The sequence below is a fragment of the Parus major genome, chromosome 14 (genome assembly GCF_001522545.3).
Source record: "Parus major isolate Abel chromosome 14, Parus_major1.1, whole genome shotgun sequence".
Classification (NCBI taxonomy): Eukaryota; Metazoa; Chordata; class Aves; order Passeriformes; family Paridae; genus Parus; species Parus major.
The window spans coordinates 12,745,689-12,754,778 of record NC_031783.1 but is presented as its reverse complement, the minus strand read 5'-3'; positions in this window follow the sequence as shown (position 1 = coordinate 12,754,778).

The window sequence follows — 9,090 nt, the reverse complement described above, 5'->3', positions numbered from 1 at the left end:
CCGCCGGCCCCGGGGCCGCAGGAGAGGCTTTCCCGATGCACGCCCATACCTCTGTCTATAGGCACCGCCTATAGGTACCGGCTAGAGGTACCGGCTAGAGGTGCCTCAGAGAGATTTCGGAGGTCCGGAGCTAATTGCAAAGAGAGATTAATTAGGAAGAAAGCCCCGGTAATTTCATTCAGGCCATGAGCTTTTCAGGGAGAGGGTGATTGCTGCCCTGTGAAGGGTTTTGTCTAAGAGGGGCTGATGGAATCAGGATGGATGGGTGGACAGACGGATGGATGGATAGATGGATGGATGGATGGATAGATGGATGGATGGATAGATGGATGGATGGATGGATAGATGGATGGATGGATGGATAGATGGATGGATGGATGGATAGATGGATGGATGGATTGCAGCTCTGGCTAGCAGAAGAGCAATCCCCCAGCTTTTTGAGGAAAAAGCCAAAGGGTCTCTGGTCCCCTCCAAAACCAGGGAATGGAAGCAGAGGAGGAGGGGAACCAGCAACATGGGGCAGGGTGGGTATCCATCCAGGGAGAAGACGTGTTTCAAAGGTGGGTGACCCAGGCAGAGACCTCGTGGGTGTCCCCACCCGTCCTGGGCTGGGTGAGCTGGCCCAGGCTGCAGGCTCCATCACGGGGAGCTGATGCTATCAGGTTTTCTCCAGGAGCAAGGCACAGAGGGGGGAACTCAGCAGGTGCCCCCTCCCAGCAAACTGGACCTTGCTGGGCTCTTCCCCCGGAGTGTGTGAGGATGGAGGCAGCAGGAAGGAGGGGAGGAACCATCCCTGCTCCCAGGCCGTGGCTGCACCACGCCGGGCTGTGAATTACAATCTCCTCGCAGTCAATAAATGCTGCGTTGTGTAAATCAGCGTGTGGGGCCGGGGATGCGCTGCTGCTGCTGCTGCTGCTGCTGCTGCCACCAGAGGAAATCAGAGACACAACGCCTGTACCGCCCCAGCCGCCCTTCTGCTGCGAGGGGCTGAGGAAGGGGGCTCCTGCAAATTCATCACAGGGAAGAAAACAGGCCAGGTGGAAATTTCCATCTCTTCTCCTTGGCTGAAATAGCCGGAGTTTGGCTCAAAGCGCACCCGACTGCCTTGCCAAGCACGGCCTGGAGCCGGGGCTCAGCCTGCCCTGCTCCCCTCTGGGCTGAGCACCTGCACAGCTCGGCCCTCTGGTGCAAAGGGGGATTTTTGGGCTGTTTGCTCATCTCTAATTTCATTAATGTCATTGTCAAATCTCAATGCACCTCACTCTGCTTGGGGTACATCCCCTTGCCCTACACCAGGCTCCATCACCCTCTTCCAGGAACCTTGGAAATGTAAAATAAAAGGGGGGGTGAGTGTGGTGGGGGTTCCCTGGCCATGTCTGCCACTGGTTGGCACCCAGACAGTGAGAGTGCTCCATGAAAAGAGCAGGATGAGCTGGAGCATATGTGCACCCGCCTTTTCCCGGCGCTCGCCAGGCAGCATTACTCACCACAGGGATTCCCCCCAGGAGCCGCTTCTCCCCATTCCAACGCCCTGGGAATACAACCAGGGGTGGTCCTGTAGAGACAGCCAAGCTGAGGGGAACATCTCAGCTCCCAGATGGATGTGGATGGATGTGGTGTTCCCCAAGCTGGCTGGCAAAGGTCAAGTTTTAAACCCCTCTCTAAAATCACACGATCAAGAGATCCTCGTTTAAGGGGACAAGGGGGTTCCCTTCTAACTACTCCTGCTCTGGGTGTGACAGAGCCATGCTGGGATACCCAAGGAAATTGCTACAGCTTGGAATGCCACAGGGAACACGGGAAGAACTTCCCTGTGACCTTCTCTGGGCGCTTTCTCTCTGCTTTCCCCATCCCCAAGGGCATTGGACACAAACTGCACTGTCCCCACCTCCCAAAATGCCCAAGGTGCCCCCTGAGCATGGGCAGGCTGAGCTGCCTCTGCCTGACAAGGGTAGGGGGGTCCCATGGGCTGCACTCTCCTGGAGTTTTGCTGGGCTTTTCAATTTTTTAAGCTGGCCCTGAATAATTCAACTCCCACATAGTTGGCTCAAGGTTGGTGAGCTCAGATGCTCCTTGGGTTTCTGCTTGACCCACTTTAACAGCCAGGAGAACCAGCCAGGCATGGTGCTCCTGGTCCCTGTGGCATCCTGGTCCCTGTGGCCTGGGGGACATCCCTTACACACAGCCCCAGCCTCGAGTCTTTCCCCCACACCCCACAGCCTCATCCCTCATCCACACTGCAGATTTTTAGAGGTATTTTTCCATTCTCTCTTTCTCCTGCCCCTCCCTGCTGTCCCGTGGCTCCCAGCACGAGTGGGTGCATCCCAACAGTGTTTGCAGGATTACAAGGAGGGATTTGCTTGGCTCCATGAACCAGCCAACATCCTGTGGCCACCTCGCCACTGCTCCTTGCTATGCAGAGCCTCACCTCACTTCCCAGGAGCCTGGATGAACATTGACTAATCCTGCAGGCAGAATAAGAAGCTGTTGATTCATTTGGCTCTGAGATGCTGGATTAGGACAATCTCCAGAAATGTCCTGTATTGTTGTTTTTTTCCTTGCCCTTCTAGCCGAGTCAGGTTTTATTAATCATTGCTGTTGCAGAGGGGAGAGGAAGAAGAGACCTTTCAGCTGTCTGCACACCAAAAACCTCAAGCCAAGGCTTTCATCTCCTGGGGACCACGGGAAGGGGCTGTCCCTACTGTCCTCATCCCTGTGGGCACAGCCAAGAGCCATCCCTTGCTCAAGGAGCTCCTTAAGCAAGCTGTGCTCACCCTGCCAGGCTGCCCTGGTTATCCTGTGCCCAGTGGGTGTCCCCTCTGCACCAGCTGGGGTGGGGGGCACTGAGGGGACAGGCAAAGGGATGAACCAGCTGCACCCCCTTTCCCACAGGCGCTCCCTCAGTGCTCCTGGGAGCTCTGCAAACCCACCTTTTCCACTTCATGGGAAGAAGAGGCTGCTCTCAAGCCTGCAATCCCCTCTTGGAAAAGCTCCTTTAAATAGCATTGCACCCCTTGCATCCTTCCCCGGGCTCTGGCCGAGCGTGTCGTGCCAGCACCGGGAGCATCCTCGGCAGCAGCGGCTTTGCGTGGAGACGGCGGGGATTAATCAGGGATGTTGCCTCTTGGCCAGATCACACTTGGGGGATTACTGGGGCCTGCAAGGAGCGGGGAGCAGCCAGGGAATTTGTTCAGTGCGAGTGGAGGGGTTTGTCACAATCCGATTGCAGGCGAACAGAAATCCCCAGTGCTGGCAGGGGCTCAGCACTGGAGGCCGCAGGGATTAAATGGTTTTTCCCCAAGCTTTGCAGCAAGGCTGGGGTGGGAGGAGATGCTCTAAGCCCAAAGCTCTGGGTTTAAAACCTCCTTGGAGATGCAGGGGCTGAGCTGAGCATCAGCTTTGGGGCACCCAAGGCTTGTCCCAAGGCCAAGAACCAAATTCTTTCACGTGGATGCCCCAATTCTGCTGCAAGGCATTACTCTGCATCCCTCCTGCCCTCAGACCAACCTGGGAGAGCTGGAGAAACCCTGGAAGGAGACCCATGGCCTTTGCATTCCCCCTCACTCCTCTTTGTTGGAACAGATTTGCATCCATCACTAATTAATCCAAGACGAGCTCCTAATTCAGCTCCTTGATTGCAACTTTGCATAATTGCTGCACGCACAGGCAGAGTGGCAGGACGGGATAAAAAAAGGAGACAATCAGCGGTGGGCGGAGAGGAAACAAGGCCGGGAAGGGCCGGTTCAGCTCGCTCCCACTCTCCGGGCTATTCACAGACACAGGTTGAGGGAGATTTTTCTCTGGAAGGAGAAAATGTGACATTTACCCTTGGAGGGGGTGTTCACCCCGGGTTGTGCTCACCCAGGGCTTCACCAGCAGCCACAAAACCTTCAGGCAGTGGGAAAACCGGGAATTACAGACCAACCCTTTTTGCTATTCCTTTCATTGCTGCTGCCCTCCTCCCCAGGCTGCCCTGTGCCGTGTCCCAGCACTGTCTGGAGCTTTCAGAGCGAACATCGCACAGAGGTGAGCGGGGCAAATCCATCCCCCTGAGCCAGGCTCCAGGCTTCTCCCTCGGCACCCCCTTGCCTGTAAAGGCTGTTAACCCCCCAAAACAAAGCCCAGAGGCTGGTGAGGGTGAGCTGACCTCAGCCTTCAGTGGCACAAAAAGGGGAAAACCCCAGCTTTTGCTGCCAGTGATGCCCAAACCATTCCCAGAGGGCTCCAGCAGGCACCCTGAGCATCCCCTGCCACACAGCATGGACTGGGTGTGCACAAATCAGCTCTGACACTGCTCCAGAGGTTCTTCTAGCACCTTCCTCTTCCTTCTCCGCTCACACCCCAGCCAGAGCCATCCCCTGTCCAGTGAGCAGCTCCACACACCCCAAAACCCGAGCGACAGGGCAGCAAACAGCGGCGGACAGCTCAGCCTGGCGCTCCCCATTCACGGCCTGCCCTGCAAAGGAAAAGCTTTCAGCTCCAGCCTTTTTTTTCTGGAAAAATGCAGCTCCCAGCACCGAGGCCCCTTGGCTGGCCCCACGGTGGGGGTTGGAAGGGGGTTTGGGCAGGTGGCCCCACCACCCCTCTTAATCAGCCGGGGCATGCATGAAGCCTAATGCTGTCGCCAAGATTTGGGCACTATTGACACACACGGAGCATTAAACGCCTTACGGGGGATTTGCATAAGCTCGGGGAGGGAGGAAGAGCTCGGAGAAAAGTGTTGACAATGGGGAAGTAAATGCATTAAAGTGCTTAGGGGGGAAAAAAAATCTGATAAAGGAGTAAACCAGTTAAGGGAATATATTACTCATAGCCCCGTTATTCAAATCCCGCCTTATAGGAAATCCTCTTAAAGCGATCAGCTGATTGTGTGTTAAATTCCTAATTGAATAATAAAAGAATTATGTATTTCTTCCATAATGGCACAAGGATGGGAGCCCTCGAGGATGCTCGGTGAGGGGGGAGCTGGTGGCAGAGGAGATGAGGGGAGAGGGGTCTTGGGGCAGCAGCGTCCAGGAGATGTGATGGGAGATGTGGGAATTGGGAGGGATGGCTGGGCAAGGGGAAAGTCGCTGGGCTGAGTGCCTGTGGCCAGTGGAGAGCTTTGCTAGGATGGCTTCAGGAATGACGGTGCCTAGAGGGAGAAAGATGCGATGGAAATCCAGGGCTCCTCCACTGGTGCAGGAGCTGAGAGGAGACACCAGACGTGGTTCCTGGCCTGGAGCTGCTGAGGAGCAGAGGGAGGGCCCACATCCATCCCTGGATGCTGCAGGAGAGGCTCAGCCCCTGCTGCCCCCTCCTTTCCCCAGCCCCTGCACGGCCTCTCCTGATGCTCCTGCCCTTCCCCCCATCCCCACGCTATAAATAAGATGCAAAAAAAAGGAGAAAAAAAAAAAAAGCAGCAAATAAGAAAAGAGCACATCACCTGGCACTCAGGAGGTGAGGGAGAACAGCAGGATTGACACACACCAAACCCTCAGACTGTGCAAGAAGGGTGGGGGTGGAAAGGGGGGGGAAGAAACAAAAGAGCTAAAAATAGCCCAGGGAGCTGCTTTCTTCCCGGAGATCATTTTTTTTTTCTACCCAGCTGTTTCATTTAATAAACAGGATTATTTATTTCTTTATTTCTCCCTCTCTTTACTCCACTTTTAACTTACGTTTTTTATTCAGTCAGCGTGACTTTACCCATCCTCAAGTCTCCTTTAAATGCAAGGTAAAAACACAAAACCAAGGGGAAAAAAACCCTGAAATCAACGGCCTTGATGCCTCCAGCAACGTCTTGCGTTGCTACAGCTCTTTATAGGTAATTGAATATCCCAGAGTTGCACCTGCTAATGCAAACTCTGATATCAATAAATGGCACAGTGAGGGCAGAGGCAGCAGCTGAGGAAACAAAGCCCCAGCACCCAGCAAGCCCCAGCCAAGCACCAGGCTGCCAGAGGCTTTTTGTTAGGCAGGACTGGGTTGTTGGAGCCAGGCTGAGGTCCCAGTCCAGGGCGAGTTGGGAGCTGGAAGGAAGCAGAGCTTGCAGGGAGGTGGGGATGGAGTTATCCTCAGGGAAATGACCTGTCTAAGCCAAGCTTGTGCAGGGCAGGGAGGTGCAAAGCCCCCAGATTCCCAGGGGAGACCCCCGAGCCCTGGAGCAGCTCACAGGTTTGCTCCACTCACATCTCCAGCAGCGCCCGTACCTCCTCCTCCATCCCGCATCCTCCAGCAGCAGCCAGGGAAATCAGGGATGACAGGAGCAGTTAATTTGAGCCTGCAGAGGCCATCTTCCCGTGCATGTGTTGTTTTGTTTCCAAATAGACTTTGAATAATGAATTTCGGATGGTAAAGAGAAAAAAAAGCTTCTCCTGACCTCTTGAAATGCAAATTGCCTTTCACCCTGGGAGAGATGAAAGGCTGTTTCCTATCTGAAACAGGTAAAAAGAGGTGAGATAACATCCCTGGCTCTGGCTCCTGGCTTTCATTTCTAAAATTGTTTTCGGGCAAGGAGAGGAGAGATGCTCTGCATGATTTCAGTGTGCTTGGTGCCCACAGAGAGCAGGGCAGTGCTCAGGGGACACCTGGGGCAGAGAGCTCTGTGTCCTGAAGAGAGAGGGGACACAGCCCGGGCTCTGTATTTCCCTTCACAGCATCCCTGCTTCAGGCTGCAGCCAACAGCAGAGCCTGTGGGGCCAGGTAAAGCCCAGAGATTTGCTCTCCTCTGCCAGAACTCAATGTTTGGGCCCAATTCCAAAAGCTGCAGCATTATTTGCTCAGGAAAACGCAGCAGAGCAGCGGCACAGCCACACAGCCCGAGCCAGACCCACTCTGCTCTGCCCCCACCACATTCCCCTCATCCCAGCACAGCTGGATCAAGCTCCAGGCAGGAGCTGGTGGCACACACAGCAGCCAAACACCCTCTGCCTCCCCCAGCAGTTCTGGCTCAGGGGCTGGGTGAAGGCAAACACAGATCAATATTTTTTCCCCCCTCTCATGTTTTGCTCTGGGTCAAGGAACACAAGTTCAAGGCAGATGCCCTCACAGAAGGTGCTGCAGAGAGCTGCTGAAGAAGGGATGAGGGATGTCATGGGAGTAAACAAGGCAAGGAGCATGGATGCACCAAGGGGAAAAGTCTGGGATGCTGCCAGCAGAAGAGTAGGGAGGTTATGGGAGGAAGAAGACTGGAATGCTGCTAGGGAGCATACAGGGATGCTCTGGAGGAGAAAAGGCTGGGATGCTCCCAGGGAAGGAGCAGGGATACTCCCAGGAGAGGAAGGAAAGAACATGGATGTTCCAGGAAAAGAAGATTGGGATGGTACCAGAGAAGGGAAGAAGGAACACGGATGCTCTGGGGACAGAAGGCTGGGATGGTCCCAAGGAAGGGACAGGAGCACTCTGTGACCCCAGGTCCCTGCACAACAGCAGAGCACAGCCCCACTGCTGGCCCCTAGAAACCTTCCCTTCACCAGCCACAGGCACAGGCTTCTGGCCCAATCCTCTGCCTGCCCTCCCTCCACAGCTAAAATAAATTATCAGCCTTGACCTGGAGCTCCCGAGGAGCAGCAGCTGATGGTGTCACCAGCCTCCCTCAAGCAGGGAGGAGGGGACAGCAGTGACAAGGGAGATGCTGAGGAGTTGCACACCAGGCTGGCACCCAAAAGTGACCCTGTACCCACTGTGTGGACCTGATCACATGGATAAAAAGTGGATCCATGTCCCTGTGTCACCTGCTGCTCCCCAGCTCCCGACTACTCTTGTGAAGAAATGAGTCTCTCCCAGGGCCTTCCTTGCCCCTGCTAAACAGCATCCAAAATATCAGAGTACTGCCAAAACCCTCTAGCTTACTTTATGGACTTACCCAGATACAGCAATCTCCACATCCTTCATTATAATCCATAACTCTCTGCTAAAACCCCCCACCCAAAACATAACCCAGTGCTGGAGGAGCCAGCATCAGCTGTCCTCAGCTCCAGCAAGCTGGGCACAATGCCCTCATCAGCTCACAGTTCATTAATTAGCCAAAAAAGCCTCTGCCAAGGGCCTGTCTGAGACTTGTGTGTGTTGGACGTGGCACAGGAGAGGTGAATGCTCAGGGACCAGCTGAGTGTGGGTGCTGCAGAGAGGGACAAGCTGCTCCCAAGCCTGGGCAGGATCAGAGTGGTGCTGGTGCTCACCTCTGGCCTCAGCACCTCCTTTCTGCCCACTGGCTCTAAAAATGAGTGATGCTGCATCCACCTTGCAACCCAGCCAGGCCAGGGGCAGTGTGAGCTGCTCTGCCTGGTATCTCCCTCCTTCCTCTGCCCCCAGCAGTGTGTTCAGCTCAGCCACAGCCCAAGTGGGGCTGTTCACACCAGGATTGTGCTCCTGCTCTATCTTGGACTCAAGTCCTGAGAGTGAAGGGTGCCAGGACCTGGCCACTGGGCAATCATCACAGCTAAACCCAAAAGCCTACTCAGTACCAAGAGAAAGCAAGGAGGAGCAGAGGCACGAGCCCATGTTTACTCTTGTAATAACAGAAATAATTGGAGATGGGATTGCTCAGTCCCTTCCCTGGAAACTCAAGCTCTGTGGGTCACACTCAGTACCAGCAGACAGATGTGAAACTGCTGTCCTGAAGGCAACCACAGCTGCCTATTTCAGGGCTGGGCATGACCCACTGTTGACAATTTTCCCCATGCTTACTGGAGAATATTCTGCTTTGCTCCCCTAGGGCAGGAGCAGAGGGGCTGTTGGAGCTCCCAAAGCATCAGTGGGTCTGGATGACTCCATCCACCTGGGACCCAGGGGACAGAGGAGCTGTTGGCATCACCACAGCAGATGGAAGTCACTGCCACTTCCTGAATCCACCAGCAGCTCCCCTCAGATCTTCAGTTTGCTGCAGGCAGGAGACAGGGAAACATCACCAGCAGCCGAGTGAACAGTTTGGAGCCTGATCTGAGCCAATTTTGCCTGGAGCAAAGGGAGGCACAAAGCAGCAGCGACAGGGCAGCATTGCCCTCCAGAGCTGGATCAGGGGAGGTGGCGCCTGCAGCTCCTCAGCAGAGACCTCACCATGAAACAGCCGCGCAGGAGAACAGGGGGATCTCATCCTCATCTCATCCTCGT